Raw genomic sequence first — 21,788 nt, forward strand, 5'->3', positions numbered from 1 at the left:
TTACAATAAATTGGTGAAAGAGGAAATGTTTTGGGGACTGTTTTTTCAAATAAATTTCTTTTGTCGATTTTTTTTTTTGTTAGTACTGACAGTTTATGATGTTGGGTATCTAATAGACGCCATGACATCACAAACTGCTGGGCTTGATCTCAGGTGACTTTACAGCTAGTATCAACCCGATTTATTACCCCGTTTGCCACTGCACCAGGGCACGGGATGAGCTGGGGTGAAGCGCCAGGATTGGCGCATCTAGTGGATGCGCCACGTCTGGGGTGCCTGCGGCCTGCTATTTTTAGGCTGTGAAGGCCCAATAACTATGGACCTTCCCACCCTGAGAATACCAGACCACAGCTGTCCGCTTTACCTTGGCTGGTGATCCAATTTGGGGGGGACCCTACTTTTATTGTGTAATTATTAATATTTATAAAATAATTATAAAAAAGAGCCTGAGGGGACCTCCACATTGGATCCCCAACCACGGTAAAGCTGCCAGCTGTGGTTTTCAGGCTACAGCCGTCTGCTTTACCCTAGCTGGCTATCAAAAATGGGGGGACCCAACGTAATTTTTTTTTTTTAACTATTTTTTAAATAGAAAAAATTAATGGGCTTCCCTGTATTTTGATTGCCAACCAAGGTAACGGCAGGCAGATGGGGGTGGCAACCCATAGCTGTCTGCTTTATCTGCGCTGAGAATCAAAAATACCGCGGAGCGGTACGTCATTTTTTTAAAGATTTATTTTAACAGCACTGTGATGTCCAGCAATCAAAATACAGGGAAGCCCATTTTATTTTTAGTTATTTAAATAAATAATTAAAAAAAATATATATGGGCTCCCGCTGCATTTTTTGTATTGCTAGCTAAGGGTAATCCAAGCAGCTACTGGCTGCTAACCCCCACTGCTTGGTATTACCTTCACTGGCAATGGAAAATCCAGGGAAGCATTTTTTATTTTTTTTGCCAAAAAACTACAAAAAAAGGACGTGAGCTTCGCCATATTTTTGTATGCTAGCCAGGTATAGCAGGCAGGTGCTGGAAGAGTTGGATACAGCGCCAGAAGATGGCGCTTCTATGAAAATGCCATTTTCTGAGGTGGCTGCAGACTGCAATTCGCAGCAGTGGGGCCCAGAAAGCTCAGGCCAACCGGTGGTGCGGATTCCAATCCCCAGCTGCCTAGTTGTACCTGGCTGGACACAAAAATGGGGCAAAGCCTACGTCATTTGTTTTCTAATTATTTCATGAAATTCATGAAATAATAAAAAAGGGCTTCCCTTTATTTTTGGTTCCCAGCCGGGTACAAATAGGCAACTGGGGGTTGGGGGCAGCCGTACCTGCCTGCTGTACCTGGCTAGCATACAAAAATATGGCGAAGCCCACATAATTTTTTCAGGGGGCAAAAAACTTCTGCATACAGTCCTGGATGGAGTATGCTGAGCCTTGTAGTTCTGCAGCTGCTGTCTGTCTGTATGGAGAAGAGCAGACAGCAGCTGCAGAACTACAAGGCTCAGCATACTCCATCCAGGACTGTATGCAGAAGTTTTTTGCCCACCAAAAAAATGACGTGGGCTTCGCCATATTTTTGTATGCTAGCCAGGTACAGCTGGCAGCCACGGGCTGCCTCCAACCCCCAGTTGCCTATTTGTACCCGGCTGGGAACCAAAAATATAGGGAAGCCCGTTTTTTTTAATTATTTCACTTATTTCATGAAATAATTAAAAAACAAATGACGTGGGCTTCGCCCTATTTTTGTGTCCAGCCGGGTACAACTAGGCAGCTGGGGATTGGAATCCGCAGCACAGGTTAGCCCGAGGTTTGTGGGCGCCTCTGCTGCGGATTTCAGTCCGCAGCCGTCCCAGAAAATGGCGCTCTCATAGAAGCGCCATCATCTGGCGCTGTATCCAACTCTTCCAACAGCCCTAGAGCCGGGTGGCTTGTTGGGTAATCATGAGTTAATACTGGCTTTGTTTTACCAGCCAGTATTAAGCCAGAGATTCTTAATGTCAGGCACGTTTGACCCGGCCATTAAGAATCTCCAATAAAGGGTTAAAAAAAAGACACCACACAGAGAAAAAATACTTTAATAGAAATAAATACACAGACACATTAGAGACTCCATCTTTATTACCCCTGTCAGCCCTCCACGATCCTGCTCTTCTGTCTTCTTTCTTTCTAGTGTAGTAGTAGTGACGATTGTAGTGAGGATGAGGTTCACCAGCCCATCACTTGGGGCTGGGGAACCTCCATCCTCACTACAATGCTCACTACAATCGGGAAGCAGCGTGCAGCCTTCACTCCGTGAGTGATCACTGCTGGCTGTCAGCGGTAACAGCGGTAACGCTGACAGACGCGTTACCATAGCAACGGTGCTCCCGGAGCCACGGTTAGCGGTGGCGTCACCGCTAACTGCGTTGCTATGGCAACGGTGATCTCCGTTAATGACCGGCTGTGTCAGCCGGTCCTTAACGGAACGGGGAGTCGACCGTGTGCTAGAGCATGTCGCCGGTACACGGCGATACACATATGTGCACCGTGTACCGGAGAGATGCACTCGCAGGTCCTACATGACGTGTCATAGTCATGTGACCAGTCTGTAGCCAATGAGATAATAGCCACGTGACTGGTCACATGGCTATTTTGACGTCACGATAGGTCCTGCATCTCTGCTGGCGTGCAGGTCACCGGGAGGATTCAGCGATCATCGGATGGAATAGCGGCAGGAGACAGAGTGCAGAAGGGATCGCGAGGACCGGTAAGTGTTATGGCAATGTTTATTAACTGTTTGTGTACATTTATAATGCATTTTTATGTGTTTGTGATTGCCTCCCATTATAGCCTATACGTTCGAGTTCGGTTCGTCGAAAGTTCAACGAGCCGAACTCGAACGGGACCCCCGTTCGGCGAACCGCCTCGAGCCGAACCGGGACCAGTTCGCTCATCTCTAGTATTGACCCACCGTCAGAGTTCCTTGACATAACCGGAGAAGAGATGAAGCAGACGCGGAGGCGCGTCCTGGCTCGTCAAAGGTGCCGCGAAAGGCCTGCAGGAACTCTTGGAGGTTCTTGGTCATAGGGTCCTCCTTCTCCCACAAGGGGTTCATCCACGCCAGTGCCTCGCCCTCTAGGTGAGACATTATGAAGGCAACCTTGGCTTGGTCGGAGGCAAACAAATGCGGCAGCTGCGTGAAATGAAGGGAGCATTGGTTTATAAACCCCCTGCAGGTCTTGGGATCTCCGGCGTACCGGGGTGGTGAAGCCAAACGAAGTCTGGAAGCATCCGAAGAGGCTGCCACGGGAGCGGGAGCCGTGGATTGACTAGTGGAGGCCCGGGGCGCTGAAGATGTGACCGAGGCTTGTAGCGTGTTCAGGCGGGCGTCCACGGAAGTCATAAAGTTCAGCATGCGGGTTTGGACTTCACGCTGGCGTTGGAGTTCCTCTTGCAAGGCCGCTAGCGCTTCGGCGGGATCCATGGCCTGTTCTTACTGTTAGGCCCAGATGGATGGGCAGACCCGGGAGGTGGATCCACTGGACTGAACTCCCCGAAGAGGGAACGGAGTCCGGTAGCCGAAGCACTTTAGGTAGCAAAACAGTCCGTGCACTTAGAACACAATGGAGAAGTCCCTGGGACCACGGGGTCACTGATGGTGGTCCGGGTGACGTAGCTCGGGTTCGGAAGCCGGGATGATGTCAGGCGGGGTCCGGAACCGTTGGAGCGAGATGGCGGGTCACCGCAGGGAACCGGGATGGTACGGACTGTCAGGATGGTAGATAGGCAGCGTTCGGGGTTTGAGATACAGCAGGACCGGATGGCAATGCAGGATCGGCTCTAAAAGAGAGAGAGGTAAGTATCTCACAGGAACACAAGGAGACCTGACTCCTAGCTTGGGAAACACGAAGAACAGGCCCCGCCCCCTTGGACATTAATCCCCTTTATACCCTGTACCTGTGTGCATCATTTCCTGTCAGTGGACACTGGCCCTTTAAGAAAGGGTCAGTGACCGCGCGCGCGCCCTAATGCGCATGCGCGCGGCCCGGGTGCCAGAAGCCAGGGCAGGAAGCTGAGAGGAGGCAGCAGCAGAGCCGGCCAGGGGCTGGGAAGCCGACGGGCGCCGGGAGCGGGGACCAGGAGGCCTGGGAAGCGCGGCCAATGGAGGCTGGAGAGCGGGGAGCGTGGCAGGTGAGCCGGGGAGCGGAGCAGAGGACCCGGGGAGCGTGACAATAGCGCATAGAGCCCTGTCCTGTGCCTGCAGATAGCGCATAGAGCCCTGTCCTGTGCCTGCAGATAGCGCATAGAGCCCTGTCCTGTGCCTGCAGATAGCGCAGAAGAGACCTGTCCTGGGCCTGCAGATAGCGCAGAAGAGCCCTGTCCTGTGCCTGCAGATAGCGCAGAAGAGCCCTGTCCTGTGCCTGCAGATAGCGCATAGAGCCCTGTCCTGGGCCTGCAGATAGCGCAGAAGAGACCTGTCCTGGGCCTGCAGATAGCGCAGAAGAGCCCTGTCCTGTGCCTGCAGATAGCGCAGAAGAGCCCTGTCCTGTGCCTGCAGATAGCGTATAGAGCCCTGTCCTGGGCCTGCAGATAGCGCAGAAGAGACCTGTCCTGTGCCTGCAGATAGCGCAGAAGAGACCTGTCCTGGGCCTGCAGATAGCGCAGAAGAGCCCTGTCCTGTGCCTGCAGATAGCGCAGAAGAGCCCTGTCCTGTGCCTGCAGATAGCGCATAGAGCCCTGTCCTGTGCCTGCAGATAGCGCAGAAGAGACCTGTCCTGTGCCTGCAGATAGCGCATAGAGCCCTGTCCTGTGCCTGAAGATAGCGCAGAAGAGCCCTGTCCTGTGCCTGCAGATAGCGCATAGAGCCCTGTCCTGTGCCTGCAGATAGCGCATAGAGCCCTGTCCTGTGCCTGCAGATAGCGCATAGAGCCCTGTCCTGTGCCTGCAGATAGCGCATAGAGCCCTGTCCTGTGCCTGCAGATAGCGCATAGAGCCCTGTCCTGTGCCTGCAGATAGCGCATAGAGCCCTGTCCTGTGCCTGCAGATAGTGCATAGAGCCCTGTCCTGTGCCTGCAGATAGCGCATAGAGCCCTGTCCTGTGCCTGCAGATAGCGCAGAAGAGACCTGTCCTGTGCCTGCAGATAGCGCAGAAGAGACCTGTCCTGTGCCTGCAGATAGCGTATAGAGCCCTGTCCTGTGCCTGCAGATAGCGCATAGAGCCCTGTCCTGTGCCTGCAGATAGCGCATAGAGCCCTGTCCTGTGCCTGCAGATAGCGCATAGAGCCCTGTCCTGTGCCTGCAGATAGCGCATAGAGCCCTGTCCTGTGCCTGCAGATAGCGCAAAAGAGACCTGTCCTGTGCCTGCAGATAGCGCAGAAGAGCCCTGTCCTGTGCCTGCAGATAGCGCATAGAGCCCTGTCCTGTGCCTGCAGATAGCGCAGAAGAGACCTGTCCTGTGCCTGCAGATAGCGCAGAAGAGCCCTGTCCTGTGCCTGCAGATAGCGCAGAAGAGCCCTGTCCTGTGCCTGCAGATAGCGCATAGAGCCCTGTCCTGTGCCTGCAGATAGCGCATAGAGCCCTGTCCTGTGCCTGCAGATAGCGCAGAAGAGACCTGTCCTGTGCCTGCAGATAGCGCAGAAGAGACCTGTCCTGTGCCTGCAGATAGCGTATAGAGCCCTGTCCTGTGCCTGCAGATAGCGCATAGAGCCCTGTCCTGTGCCTGCAGATAGCGCATAGAGCCCTGTCCTGTGCCTGCAGATAGCGCATAGAGCCCTGTCCTGTGCCTGCAGATAGCGCATAGAGCCCTGTCCTGTGCCTGCAGATAGCGCAGAAGAGACCTGTCCTGGGCCTGCAGATAGCGCAGAAGAGCCCTGTCCTGTGCCTGCAGATAGCGCAGAAGAGCCCTGTCCTGTGCCTGCAGATAGCGCATAGAGCCCTGTCCTGGGCCTGCAGATAGCGCAGAAGAGACCTGTCCTGGGCCTGCAGATAGCGCAGAAGAGCCCTGTCCTGTGCCTGCAGATAGCGCAGAAGAGCCCTGTCCTGTGCCTGCAGATAGCGCATAGAGCCCTGTCCTGTGCCTGCAGATAGCGCAGAAGAGACCTGTCCTGTGCCTGCAGATAGCGCAGAAGAGACCTGTCCTGGGCCTGCAGATAGCGCAGAAGAGCCCTGTCCTGTGCCTGCAGATAGCGCAGAAGAGCCCTGTCCTGTGCCTGCAGATAGCGCATAGAGCCCTGTCCTGTGCCTGCAGATAGCGCAGAAGAGACCTGTCCTGTGCCTGCAGATAGCGCAGAAGAGACCTGTCCTGGGCCTGCAGATAGCGCAGAAGAGCCCTGTCCTGTGCCTGCAGATAGCGCAGAAGAGCCCTGTCCTGTGCCTGCAGATAGCGCATAGAGCCCTGTCCTGTGCCTGCAGATAGCGCAGAAGAGACCTGTCCTGTGCCTGCAGATAGCGCATAGAGCCCTGTCCTGTGCCTGCAGATAGCGCAGAAGAGCCCTGTCCTGTGCCTGCAGATAGCGCATAGAGCCCTGTCCTGTGCCTGCAGATAGCGCATAGAGCCCTGTCCTGTGCCTGCAGATAGCGCAGAAGAGCCCTGTCCTGTGCCTGCAGATAGCGCAGAAGAGCCCTGTCCTGTGCCTGCAGATAGCGCATAGAGCCCTGTCCTGTGCCTGCAGATAGCGCATAGAGCCCTGTCCTGTGCCTGCAGATAGCGCAGAAGAGACCTGTCCTGTGCCTGCAGATAGCGCAGAAGAGCCCTGTCCTGTGCCTGCAGATAGCGCAGAAGAGCCCTGTCCTGTGCCTGCAGATAGCGCATAGAGCCCTGTCCTGTGCCTGCAGATAGCGCATAGAGCCCTGTCCTGTGCCTGCAGATAGCGCAGAAGAGACCTGTCCTGTGCCTGCAGATAGCGCAGAAGAGACCTGTCCTGTGCCTGCAGATAGCGTATAGAGCCCTGTCCTGTGCCTGCAGATAGCGCATAGAGCCCTGTCCTGTGCCTGCAGATAGCACATAGAGCCCTGTCCTGTGCCTGCAGATAGCGCATAGAGCCCTGTCCTGTGCCTGCAGATAGCGCATAGAGCCCTGTCCTGTGCCTGCAGATAGCGCAGAAGAGACCTGTCCTGGGCCTGCAGATAGCGCAGAAGAGCCCTGTCCTGGGCCTGCAGATAGCGCAGAAGAGCCCTGTCCTGTGCCTGCAGATAGCGCATAGAGCCCTGTCCTGGGCCTGCAGATAGCGCAGAAGAGACCTGTCCTGTGCCTGCAGATAGCGCAGAAGAGCCCTGTCCTGTGCCTGCAGATAGCGCAGAAGAGCCCTGTCCTGTGCCTGCAGATAGCGCATAGAGCCCTGTCCTGGGCCTGCAGATAGCGCAGAAGAGACCTGTCCTGTGCCTGCAGATAGCGCAGAAGAGACCTGTCCTGGGCCTGCAGATAGCGCAGAAGAGCCCTGTCCTGTGCCTGCAGATAACGCAGAAGAGCCCTGTCCTGTGCCTGCAGATAGCGCATAGAGCCCTGTCCTGTGCCTGCAGATAGCGCAGAAGAGACCTGTCCTGTGCCTGCAGATAGCGCATAGAGCCCTGTCCTGTGCCTGCAGATAGCGCAGAAGAGCCCTGTCCTGTGCCTGCAGATAGCGCATAGAGCCCTGTCCTGTGCCTGCAGATAGCGCATAGAGCCCTGTCCTGTGCCTGCAGATAGCGCATAGAGCCCTGTCCTGTGCCTGCAGATAGCGCATAGAGCCCTGTCCTGTGCCTGCAGATAGCGCATAGAGCCCTGTCCTGTGCCTGCAGATAGCGCATAGAGCCCTGTCCTGTGCCTGCAGATAGCGCATAGAGCCCTGTCCTGTGCCTGCAGATAGCGCATAGAGCCCTGTCCTGTGCCTGCAGATAGCGCAGAAGAGACCTGTCCTGTGCCTGCAGATAGCGCAGAAGAGACCTGTCCTGTGCCTGCAGATAGCGTATAGAGCCCTGTCCTGTGCCTGCAGATAGCGCATAGAGCCCTGTCCTGTGCCTGCAGATAGCGCATAGAGCCCTGTCCTGTGCCTGCAGATAGCGCATAGAGCCCTGTCCTGTGCCTGCAGATAGCGCATAGAGCCCTGTCCTGTGCCTGCAGATAGCGCAAAAGAGACCTGTCCTGTGCCTGCAGATAGCGCAGAAGAGCCCTGTCCTGTGCCTGCAGATAGCGCATAGAGCCCTGTCCTGTGCCTGCAGATAGCGCAGAAGAGACCTGTCCTGTGCCTGCAGATAGCGCATAGAGCCCTGTCCTGTGCCTGCAGATAGCGCATAGAGCCCTGTCCTGTGCCTGCAGATAGCGCATAGAGCCCTGTCCTGTGCCTGCAGATAGCGCAGAAGAGCCCTGTCCTGTGCCTGCAGATAGCGCAGAAGAGCCCTGTCCTGTGCCTGCAGATAGCGCAGAAGAGACCTGTCCTGTGCCTGCAGATAGCGCAGAAGAGCCCTGTCCTGTGCCTGCAGATAGCGCAGAAGAGCCCTGTCCTGTGCCTGCAGATAGCGCATAGAGCCCTGTCCTGTGCCTGCAGATATCGCATAGAGCCCTGTCCTGTGCCTGCAGATAGCGCAGAAGAGCCCTGTCCTGTGCCTGCAGATAGCGCAGAAGAGCCCTGTCCTGTGCCTGCAGATAGCGCAGAAGAGACCTGTCCTGTGCCTGCAGATAGCGCAGAAGAGCCCTGTCCTGTGCCTGCAGATAGCGCAGAAGAGCCCTGTCCTGTGCCTGCAGATAGCGCATAGAGCCCTGTCCTGTGCCTGCAGATATCGCATAGAGCCCTGTCCTGTGCCTGCAGATATCGCATAGAGCCCTGTCCTGTGCCTGCAGATATCGCATAGAGCCCTGTCCTGTGCCTGCAGATAGCGCATAGAGCCCTGTCCTGTGCCTGCAGATAGCGCATAGAGCCCTGTCCTGTGCCTGCAGATATCGCATAGAGCCCTGTCCTGTGCCTGCAGATTGCACAGGATTTCTTGTAGCCTCTTATTTATTGTAGATAATAATGGAATCTGTTATTTACAGTCAGTCGCAGATTTTCTTACACACAGAGATTCCTTGTCCTAAGAAAACCACTGAGCCCATCAGCCAAACAATATTCCAAGTGAAACAAAATGTTATCCAGCATCTTCATATATAAAAGATGACTAAAATGAATCCACCTCTGCCTCCATCTATCCACCATATAGGGTCTGGCCTAACTGACTTGGGAGCTCCCCTATAGAGTCAGTATGTGGGGGTGCGCAGCATTACCACCCAATACTCTTCCATTTGGAGACTGGTGAATTCTCTTCTCTTTCCACCCTCACACATTACATCATTATCCGGTAATGATCGGCCCCAGTATCTGCACTGGATGTGATCATTCTTGGGGGACAGAGGCCTAGAAAAGCCGCACTATGGTTTCCAAATTAGTGTTACATGTTGGATAAACCCTTTATTAGTCCTGTGTATTCTGACAATGCAGCTCTATGGGCAGATCATGTATTTCTTTTTTACATATACAGTATTTATACTGAAGCCCCTCCTGTACTATCATCACATATAGAAGCCGCCTAAAGAGCAATTACATATAGCCTAAGATACTGACACTGGGGATTTCAGATCATGGGAAACCTGGGTGCTATGTGTAAAAGCCAAGTTTCAGCGTCATTATCCTGTACCCCGAGTGTAAGTTTCATTATCCCGTACCCCAAGTGTCAGTGTCATTTTCCCGTACCCTCAGTGTCGGTGTACGTGGAGGGGGGCCCCGGTCCAAATTTTACACCAGGGCCCATCAAACTCTAGTTACGCCACTGCATATACTGTATATCTACTGTGTATACATTGTGGAAAAGAAAGCAGCACTGTGAAAACATGAGAAGAGACCCACTAAGCATCAACTCTGCATTCCTCAGAAATATCCAAAAAATAGAATATTCAGCACCCTAAAAGTCAAAGATAAAAAAACATAGGTGCCCTGGTTTGGTGGCAATTGGGATAATATAAGGGGTTGATGCCAGCTGTGATTTGTCAAAATTCAAAGTTGCCAAAACTCTAGGTTAGTAATGGGGAGACGTCTATGAGACACCCCCATTACTAACCCTGTAAGTCAAAAGAAATAAAAAAAAGCACAGCGAAAAATCCTTTCCTTTAAATAAAAAACACAGACACCTTATTTAACCCCTTTTTATTAATTCTCCAAAACACCTCTGCAGGTCCGACATAATCTACATTATCTATTTGTCTGTCTGTCTATCTATCTTATAATATTAATAATGACAATAACATTATTCACCCACATTTAAAATATTGATCTTTAATCTATGGAGCTCCAGTTGTTGCTAAAGTACAACTTATACTATCTGAGAGTTGTAGTCTAATAAATGCTTGCAACCCAATTTGGAGCAGAGTGAATTTAAGTAAAATGCTATGCTAATTAAGAGCTATTTTATGTATTTATGACTTGTTGATGTTATCATTTAATTAGTAACTCCTGTAGACTAATGTGCTTTATGATATCTGGTGTGCTGGGGATGAGGGTCTTGGCTCTGGTCTCTGAGGACAGAGGATGTGGAGGAGCGATAAGAAATGTCAGACATCCAGCGACACATCATTATCCCCAGCATCAGAGGAAGATCTACTGGACACTGTCTGGGTTATATAGCATGTTTCTTATTTATTTTTAAAGCTTTAATAATGCCAGGGCACTGTATATATGATAAAGGGTTTCATTAAATAACAGAAGAGAAAAAAATTCATCTAAATGAATGGCAGTGTCACTATAACACAATACAGCAATGCCATTCACATTATATTATAGCAATTATTGAAACTATTCCACATCACAATAGATATATCTTGAATCAATTTTGGGGGCAGATGTTTTGCCATTTAGGTAAAACATTATTTTTTTTTATTAATGCAGCCTAATAGGAGCACCAAGATGGCAGTAATAGTATCATTGTTAGATCCCTGGCTGCCATGGGTTAACAGATGGCTTAACCATGGCATCTGAGGCTACGTTTCCACTATTTGGTGAGTATTTTTTACCTCAGTATTTGTAGCCAAAACCAGGAGTGGGACAATCAGAGGAAAAGTATAAGGCTCTGTGCGCACTGGGAAGTGGAATTTTCTTGAGAAAATTCCGCATGCCCTCAAAGATTACCGCACCCGCGGTAAAAAACCGCGGGAAACCGCACCCGAAAACCGCATGCGGTTTGCCACGGTTTGCTGCGGTTTTACCGCTGTATTATTCGCGGTATTGCCGCGGTTTTGCCGCGTGCGGGTTGGGATGTGCTTTATTGCATTCAATGCAATAAAGCACATTGAAAAAAAAAAAAAAAAAAAAAAAAAAAAGTCATTTAATTCTGAGAGTAGATAGACAGAAGAATAGATAGAGGGATAGATAGATAGATAGAGGGATAGATAGATAGAGAGATAGAGGACAGATCGCTGCATTTCCCACGGTCGGCAGTGAGTTCACATTACCGGCCGTGGGAAATGACCGGTAATTACCTCTGCTGCTTTCATTCAGCCTGTGTCTGTGACAGTCGCGGCTGGATGGAAGCAGCGCTGGACGTCGGACCTGGATTACGCCGGAGTTTTGTTGCGGGAGGGGTTAATAAAATGGTGAACGAGGCTTGTTTGTTTTATTTAAAATAAAGGATTTTTCGGTGTCTGTGTTTTTTTTCACTTTACTTACGGGTTGATCATGTCAGCTGTCACATAGACGCTGCCATGATCAAGCCTGGGGTTAATGGCGGTGGTCCCCCACCAACATTAACCCCTTGTATTACCTTGCCACCACTGCTACACGGTGGCAAGAAGAGCCGAGGACACGCCGGTATTGTCGCATATTGCATGCGACAGTGCCGGGGCAGCTGCGGCTGATATTCTCGGCTGCCGGAGGGGGAGTGAGGCGGGGGACATTACCCCTGCCCCTCTCCCTCCCCAGCCTGAGGATACCGGGCCGCCGCTGTGTGCTTACCTCGGCTGGACGGTAAATATGCAGCGGAGCCCACGTTCTTTTTTTCCTATATTTCCGTTTTCTTTCTATGTGTGTTCTATGTGTCTGTGTCTATGTGTTCTATGTCTGTGATGTCTGTGTGTGTGTGATGTGTGTGTGTTTATTCTCTGCTCCGCTTCCTCTTCCTGTAATGACATCACTTCCCTGCAAAACCGCAGACAAGCGATGCACATTACCGGAGGTAAACCGCAAAATACCGCAGGGAATAACGCAGGAAAACGCAGTGAACCGCACAGAATTTGCTGCCTGCGTTATTCCCTGCGGGATTTCTTGATTAACATTGAGTCAATGGAGTAAAATCCCGCAGCGCTGTGCGGAAAAGAAGTGACATGCACTTGTTTTTGCTGCGGGATTCCCGCAGCAAAACATGCAGCTGTCAAATTCCGCCCAGTGCGCACAGGATTTTTTTTCTCCATAGGATTTGCTGGTGATTCACTGCAGAGATGTTATGAACATTTTCTGCAGCGAAACATGCAGCAAATCCGCGGCAAAATCCGCGAAAAATCCGGTAAGTGCGCACATAGCCTTATAGTAACACGGGCACCACTTCTGTATTTATCACCCACTACTGGTTTGGGCTACAAATACTGAGGTAAAGAACTCACCAAATACTCAACATGTGAGTGTGATCTAAATGTTTAGGAGAACTGGGTGCACACATTGACAATTTGGTGATTTTTTTTTTTACCTCAGTATTTGTAGCCAAAACCAGGAGTGGGTGAAAAAAATACAGAAGTGGAGCCCGTGTTTCTATTATACTTTTCTTCTGATTGTTCCGCTCCTGGTTTTGGCTACAAATACTGAGGTAAAAAACTCACCAAAAACTCAATGTGTGCACGTGGCCTAAATGTTATCAGGTATGATGGCATAACCATAGGGCCACGTGCACACATTGAGTATTTGGTTAGTTTTTACCTCAAGATTTGTATCCAAAACCAGGAGTGGGTGATTACAGAAGTGGAGCCCGTGTTTCTAATATACCTTTCCTCTGATTGTTTCACTCCTGGTTTTGGCTACAAATACTGAGGTAAAAATAACTTACCGAATACTCAATGTGTGTGTCGCGGGCGGGGAGGAGGGTGTCAGCACACCGCGCTCACTCCTTCTGCTCGGGTCCGGCAGTTGCTCCTGGTGGCTCGAGCTGCGGGCCGGATCCCGGGGTGTCTCGAGCGGCACTCCTCGCCCGTGAGTGAAAGGGGGGGTTTGTTTGTTGGGGTTATAGTTCGTGACGCCACCCACGGTTGTGGTGATTGCACCACCGCTGCTCGGTGTGGGGGTCCCGGGGATGGTGATGGGAGCAGCCAGGTGTTGTGTTGCCCCTCCGTGGGTAGGGGTTGGTGATCCCGGGGCCCGGTGAAGAGATGTAAAGTGTAGGGCCTGGAGGGCGCAGGGACGCGGGGGCAGCGCTGTGCCTTGCGGCACTATGGTACTCACTCAGCCTGACACGGACACAGTTTGTACGGTAAACCAACGGCTGGTAGGACGGTCCCACAGACGGCTGCACCTGCACTCCCGGTAGGTGACGGTGACTTCTCTCTTCCTTGCACCTGTGTGGTCTGGTGGTATCGGTGGATTCCCTCCGGTTACCCGCTCCCCGACTGCAATCTGGGCCGGAGGAGCTCTACACTTTGCCCGCAGGCGCTGGCCCTGGGGAAACTGGTGCCTTGGCGGTGGCGGTGTCTCCCCGTTAATGGTCGGGCTGTTGCCGTCAATCGGGACTTTGTTGTTGGGGGATCTGCGTCCCCGTCACTGACGGATTCGGCAAATTGGGCGACTCCTAGCCTTGCCGGGGTCCGAGAGGCCCCTGCCCTGGTGCTGACTGTTCTTCGGAACACTGCTCCAGACCACCGGGCACACAGCCAACGGGGTCCTTCCAGGAACTTCCGAACTGTCCCACTCCGGACAGTCACCGCCGTCGCTGACCTTGCTGTTCTAGCCCTACACACAGCTGGGCTCTCAGGCTTTGCACTCTCTCTGCGCTGTCACCACTTCTTGCTTTCCTCCTTTTTCACTTTCCTTTCCTTCGCTTTCACTTCTTGTTGTTTACTCTAGCCCTCAGCTAGACTGCACTCTTGCCCTACCCAGGCTTAACTGCCTGGTTTCTTCCTGCCTCCAGAGTTGTGAGCTCCTTGGTGGGCGGAGCCAACCGCCTGGCCCACCCCCTGGTGTGCATCATCAACCTCTGGAGGAAGGCAACAAGGATTTCTGGTTAGCAGGTGTGCCTACCTGGAGTGTGGGGTGTGGTGGTGTTGTGACCTGTGTCCCCTGGCTTGTCCAGGGCGACACATTCCCCCTTAGCAAAATGCAGACCGTCCGCGGGCTGCCGTCCTACACCGGTTTTATTTTTCTGTAAAAAGAGGATAACAGGGTTAAACATAACATAAGCATAACATTTTTTTAATCAACTCTTCCCAAGACGGGAGGCACATTTTACTTTTAACGTTTCAACGGTGTACGGTCACGGTTTCCGCTCTCTCCCACCCAAGCAACCTGGCCCTGATGCTGCCCCTAAAACCCAGGCAGCACCCCTTGACCCACAGTCCAGCACAAGTCACCCGAGCGGGATCTGTCCTTCCCTCCAGAGGGTAGCCACCGGTCCCTTTGGTGGCTGGGCCCTGGCCTGCTCTGCTCAGGGCCTTCCCTCCAACCTGCCTCTCCGGAGGCGGCATTGCGGAAACGGTAACGGTACCCAACATATTTACAAGCCACTAACGTTTGTGGTTGCCCTGCAGAGTTCACGGGCTTGTCCATGGCTAGTTCCCATGCATTTTTTTAAACTTTAAATGGTCCCCACGGGGACAACGGTGCCGGCTCCTGCCGGTTGCTAATCACTGCAGACAATCAGGTAAACTTCGGTAAATCATTTTTCATTTTTCAAAACTTTCAACTTTTTCAAACAAGCAGGTGGTCCCAACGGGGACGGTGCAACGGGCATCCGCTGCCCTACTCGATGTCTTCGTCCTCCTCACCCGGTTCGGGGTGGAAGGACACGGGCACCAGCCCCTCCAGTGCGTAGCAAGCACGGCGTGGAAGGGCCGCTCGATACCCATTGCCCCCGGCTCGGGGAACATAAGTGGCCTCCATGCCAGACAGGGCAACGACTCCCTCCTCTTCCTCTGACACAGGATCGGTGTCAGGCCCGGAGTCGCTATCTTCTGCCCCCGCTGCCGTCACAGAGGGAGGCACACCCGACGGGCCAGGTGCGGTGCAGCGCGCGAGCGAGCAGGACGGAGGTAACACAGGAGCCAGAGGTAGACCGGGTCCCTCGGCCGCAGCGACCGGTCCCTCGGGGACACAGGGGCGTGGGTCATTTTCCAGCTCCTCCATCACGGCCTCCACTCCATACACTCGCGCCACAGCAACTAGGGCCTCTACCTCCGTGGCCCACTGCTCCATCAGCCCGCCGATCTGGCTCTGGTAGCGACGGCAGATCCCCGCCGCCCGGGCCCTCAGCCATCCCGCTGTTCCAGCCACCCACTCGGTAGCTTCTGCAGAGCTAGGTGGGGCAGACATCTCGGCAGTCGTGCTTTCCAGGAACCCAGTCCGTCTGCAGAGTCCTGGCGTCTCTGCTTGTATAGCCGCAGCTACATGCGGCCGGCCGCCATCGCGTCCCCCTTAGCTCTTTCCGGCCCCTCCTCTCTCGGGGCGGGGTTTTGGCCTTCGCACTTCTACTGCTCGAGAAGACGCTCGAGCGGGAACTTTTCGCGCCAAAGATGGCGGCTTCTGAAATTTTTCTGCCGGGTACCTCCGGCGGTAACAAGGCGCACCTCTACCTGACGGCAGAGCGGTAAGATCCTGTTCGTGACGCCAAGTTGTCGCGGGCGGGGAGGAGGGTGTCAGCACACCGCGCTCACCCCTTCTGCTCGGGTCCGGCAGTTGCTCCTGGTGGCTCGAGCTGCGGGCCGGATCCCGGGGTGTCTCGAGCGGCACTCCTCGCCCGTGAGTGAAAGGGGGGGTTTGTTTGTTGGGGTTATAGTTCGTGACGCCACCCACGGTTGTGGTGATTGCACCACCGCTGCTCGGTGTGGGGGTCCCGGGGATGGTGATGGGAGCAGCCAGGTGTTGTGTTGCCCCTCCGTGGGTAGGGGTTGGTGATCCCGGGGCCCGGTGAAGAGATGTAAAGTGTAGGGCCTGGAGGGCGCAGGGACGCGGGGGCAGCGCTGTGCCTTGCGGCACTATGGTACTCACTCAGCCTGACACGGACACAGTTTGTACGGTAAACCAACGGCTGGTAGGACGGTCCCACAGACGGCTGCACCTGCACTCCCGGTAGGTGACGGTGACTTCTCTCTTCCTTGCACCTGTGTGGTCTGGTGGTATCGGTGGATTCCCTCCGGTTACCCGCTCCCCGACTGCAATCTGGGCCGGAGGAGCTCTACACTTTGCCCGCAGGCGCTGGCCCTGGGGAAACTGGTGCCTTGGCGGTGGCGGTGTCTCCCCGTTAATGGTCGGGCTGTTGCCGTCAATCGGGACTTTGTTGTTGGGGGATCTGCGTCCCCGTCACTGACGGATTCGGCAAATTGGGCGACTCCTAGCCTTGCCGGGGTCCGAGAGGCCCCTGCCCTGGTGCTGACTGTCCTTCGGAACACTGCTCCAGACCACCGGGCACACAGCCAACGGGGTCCTTCCAGGAACTTCCGAACTGTCCCACTCCGGACAGTCACCGCCGTCGCTGACCTTGCTGTTCTAGCCCTACACACAGCTGGGCTCTCAGGCTTTGCACTCTCTCTGCGCTGTCACCACTTCTTGCTTTCCTCCTTTTTCACTTTCCTTTCCTTCGCTTTCACTTCTTGTTGTTTACTCTAGCCCTCAGCTAGACTGCACTCTTGCCCTACCCGGGCTTAACTGCCTGGTTTCTTCCTGCCTCCAGAGTTGTGAGCTCCTTGGTGGGCGGAGCCAACCGCCTGGCCCACCCCCTGGTGTGCATCATCAACCTCTGGAGGAAGGCAACAAGGATTTCTGGTTAGCAGGTGTGCCTACCTGGAGTGTGGGGTGTGGTGGTGTTGTGACCTGTGTCCCCTGACTTGTCCAGGGCGACACATGTGCATGTTGTGAGGATGGTATTTTCACTGATTCAGTATTTGGGATTCAGTATTTGTGTCAGCTGGGCTCCTAGTGATGATTTCACAAGCACAGCAATAGCATCCACAAGACCAGCATGATATATAAGCTGTATATCATGGAGCTGAAATTAAACCCCTCTCAAGACAGATATATAAAATACTGTCTGAAGCTGGGATTGAACCGCTTGATTGGCCAAAGGGCCTATTTTTGTTTTTCAAAAAACAAAAGGTTAGCCACTGCAGAAGTAACTGGGGCCTCATTTATGAGAATTGCCTTCCAGTAATATCATTCTGGTCACCTATAGCCACTGCTGAAGTAACTGGGGCCTCATGTATGAGAATTGCCTCACAGTAAGATTGTTTTGGTTGCCTATAGCCACTGCAGAAGTAACTGGGGCCTCATGTATGAGAATTGCCTCACAGTAAGATTGTTTTGGTTGCCTATAGCCACTGCAGAAGTAACTGGGGCCTCATGTATGAGAATTGCCTCACAGTAAGATTGTTTTGGTTGCCTATAGCCACTGCAGAAGTAACTGGGGCCTCATGTATGAGAATTGCCTCACAGTAAGATTGTTTTGGTTGCCTATAGCCACTGCAGAAGTAACTGGGGCCTCATGTATGAGAATTGCCTCACAGTAAGATTGTTTTGGTTGCCTAAAGCCACTGCAGAAGTAACTGGGGCCTAATGTATGAGAATTGCCTCACAGTAAGATTGTTTTGGTTGCCTATAGCCACTGCAGAAGTAACTGGGGCCTCATGTATGAGAATTGCCTCACAGTAAGATTGTTCTGGTTGCCTATAGCCACTGCAGAAGTAACTGGGGCCCCATTTATGAGAATCGCCTCCCAGTCAGATCATTCTGGTCACCTATAGCCACTGCAGAAGTAACTGGGGCCTCATGTATGAGAATTGCCTCACAGTAAGATTGTTCTGGTTGCCTATAGCCACTGCAGAAGTAACTGGGGCCTCATGTATGAGAATCGCCTCACAGTAAGATTGTTCTGGTTGCCTATAGCCACTGCAGAAGTAACTGGGGCCCCATTTATGAGAATTGCATCCCAGTAAGATCATTCTGGTTGCCTATAGCCACTGCAGAAGTAACTGGGGCCTCATTTATGAGAATTGCCTCCCAGTAAGATCGTTCTGCTCACCTATAGCCACTGCAGAAAGTAACTGGGGCCTCATGTATGAGAATTGCCTCCCAGTAAGATCGTTCTGGTTGCCTATAGCCACTGCAGAAGTAACTGGGGCCCCATTTATGAGAATTGGCTCCCAGTAAGATCATCCTAGTTGCCTATAGCCACTGCAGAAGTAACTGGGGCCTCATTTATGAGAATTGCCTCACAGTAAGATTGTTCTGGTTGCCTATAGCCACTGCAGAAGTAACTGGGGCCTCATGTATGAGAATTGCCTCACAGTAAGATTGTTCTGGTTGCCTATAGCCACTGCAGAAGTAACTGGGGCCCCATTTATGAGAATTGCATCCCAGTAAGATCATTCTGGTTGCCTATAGCCACTGCAGAAGTAACTGGGGCCTCATTTATGAGAATCGCCTCCCAGTAAGATCGTTCTGCTCACCTATAGCCACTGCAGAAAGTAACTGGGGCCTCATGTATGAGAATTGCCTCCCAGTAAGATCATCCTAGTTGCCTATAGCCACTGCAGAAGTAACTGGGGCCTCATTTATGAGAATTGCCTCCCAGTAAGATCATTCTGGTTGCCTATAGTCACTGCAGAAGTATCTGGGGCCCAATTTAAGAGAATTGCCTCCCAGTAAGATTGTCCTGTTGCCTATAGCAACCAGAGTGCAGCATTCAGCATTGAAGCTGCTGAGGTAAAGTGAAAGCTGAGCTCTGATTGGTTGCTATGGACAACTAGACCCTTATCAAGCGTAATCAGTAATATAATACTGAACGCATCCTTCTGTCTGAAGCCGGGATGGCCGTCACGTGTACAGTGCTAAGTCAATGTTATAGTTGAATTCTGCAATAAAATGATGTTGGAGTCAGCGTGTGCGCGTACCGCAAAATCTGGCACCATTTTATTGAAGACACTGTCTCTGAGAATATCACCAGTCAAAAGTTTGTTTCAGATGATATTTGCAGAGACAGTGTCTTCAATAAAATGGCGGCGGAGATTGCGGTATGCGCACACGATGACTCCAGCTCAATTTTACTGAATAATTCAACTAAACGTGAACATAGCAGTGCACACATGCCGGCCATAATAATAGCGGTGAACAGGGTGCAAAATTTAAATAAAGGGGGGGAAGCAGCCAGGGGAAGAATAGATAGAGAAGAAGCATGTGCTATGTTCATGCTGTAGTAATGTAGTGGAAGTTTTCAATAAATGATGCTGGAGTCAGCTTGTGTGCATACTGCAAACTCCAGCGCCATTTTATTGAAGACACTGTCTCTGTGAATATCACCAGTTACCAGTTTGGTTCAATTGATAATTCTCAGAAATAGTGTCTTTAATAAAATGGAATTTTTTGGAAAATGTACACATAAAACTCAGCGTACTGGCAAGAGAAATTCACATGTAGTGGATAAGAAAAAAAAATCACTATAGGTTTTGGCAGTGTTAGGCTATGTGCGCACTTACCGGATTTTGTCGCGGATTTTCCGCGGATTTGCTGCATGTTTCGCTGCAGAAAATGTTCATAACATCTCTGCAGTGAATCACCAGCAAATCCTATGGAGAAAAAAAATCCTGTGCGCACTGGGCGGAATTTGACAGCTGCATGTTTTGCTGCAGGAATCCCGCAGCAAAAACAAGTGCATGTCACTTCTTTTCCGCACATCGCTGCGGGATTTCACTCCATTGACTCAATGTTAATCATGAAATCCCGCAGGGAATAACGCAGGCAGCAAATTCTGTGCGGTTCACTGCGTTTTCCTGCGTTATTCCCTGCGGTATTTCGCGGTTTACCTCCGGTAATGTGCATCGCTTGTCTGCGGTTTTGCAGGGAAGTGATGTCATTACAGGAAGAGGAAGCCGTGCAGAGAGTAAACACACACACATCACAGACATAGAACACATCACAGACACAGAACACATAGACACAGACACATAGAACACACATAGAAAGTAAACGGAAATATAGAAAAAAAAAAAGAACGTGAGCTCCGCTGCATATTTACCTTCCAGCCGAGGTAAGCACACAGCGGCGGCCCGGTATTCTCAGGCTGGGGAGGGAGAGGGGCAGGGGTAATGTCCCCCGCCTCACTCCCCCTCCCGCAGCCGAGAATATCAGCCGCAGCTGCCCCGGCACTGTCGCATGCAATATGCGGCACTACCGGAGTGTCCTCGGCTCTTCTTGCCACCGTGTAGCAGTGGTGGCAAGGTAATACAAGGGGTTAATGGTGATGGGGGACCACCGCCATTAACCCCAGGCTTGATCATGGCAGCGTCTATGTGACAGCTGACATGATCAACCCGTAAGTAAAGTGGAAAAAATACAGACACCGAAAAATCCTTTATTTTAAATAAAACCAACAAGCCTCGTTCACCATTTTATTAACCCCCCCAAACAAAGCTCCGGCGTAATCCACAGGGTCCTGCACTGCTTCCATCCAGCCGCGACTGTCACAGACACAGCGCTGAATGGAAGCAGCAGACAGCAGAGGTAATTACCGGTCATTTCCCACGGCCGGTAATGTGAACTCACTGCCGACCGTGGGAAATGCAGCGATCTGTCCTCTATCTATCCCTCTATCTATCTGTCTGTCTATCTATCTATCCCTCTATCTATTCTTCTGTCTATCTACTATCAGAATTAAATGTATTTTTTTTTTTTTCCTTCAATGTGCTTTATTGCATTGAATGCAATAAAGCACATCCCAACCCGCACGCGGCAAAACCGCGGCAATACCGCGAACAATACCGCGGTAAAACCGCAGCAAACCGCATGCGGTTTTCGGATGCGGTTTCCCGCGGTTTTTTACCGCGGGTGCGGTAATCTTTGAGAGTATGCGGAATTTACGCAAGGAAATTTCATTTCCTAGTGCGCACAGAGCCTTAAAGGGAATCTGTCACCAGGTTTTTGCTATGTAAGCTATATGGAGAGCAGCATGATGTAGAGGCTGAGAGCCTGATTCCAGTGATGTGTCACTTACTAGGCTGTGCTTTGTTGTTTCAATAAACTTAGTATTTTAAGAGCAGCAGATTATCACTACAGGACGAAAGCGGGCTTTACACGCTACGATATTTCTAGCAATTGCTAGCGATATCGTACACAAAAGCAACCGCCCTCGTCATGCATGCGATATCGTGTGATCGCTGCCGCAGTGAACATTATCGCTACGGCAGCGTCACACGCACTTACCTGGTCGGCGGCATCGCTGTGACTGCCGAACAATCCCTCCCTCAAGGGGGAGGTGCGTTCGGCATCACAGCGGCGTCACCGCAACATCACTAAGCGGCCGGCCAATCAAAGCGGAGGGGCGGAAATGAGTGGGACGAACATCCCACCTACCTCCTTCCTTCCTCATTGCGGGCGGGACGCAGGTAAGGTGAGGTTCCTCGCTTCTGCGGTGTCACACACAGCGATGTGTGCTGCTGCAGGAACGAGGAAAAACATCTATAAACAACCATTAACAATTTTTGGTTTTAGGACGACCTCTCCATGGTGAACGATTTTCACCACTTTGGAGGACGTTTAAGGTCGCTGGTGTTACACACTGCGATATTGTTAATGACGCCGGATGTGCGTCACTAACGACGTGACCCCGACGATAAAACATTAACGATATC

This window comes from Anomaloglossus baeobatrachus, chromosome 11, assembly GCF_048569485.1.
Source record: "Anomaloglossus baeobatrachus isolate aAnoBae1 chromosome 11, aAnoBae1.hap1, whole genome shotgun sequence".
Taxonomy (NCBI): domain Eukaryota; kingdom Metazoa; phylum Chordata; class Amphibia; order Anura; family Aromobatidae; genus Anomaloglossus; species Anomaloglossus baeobatrachus.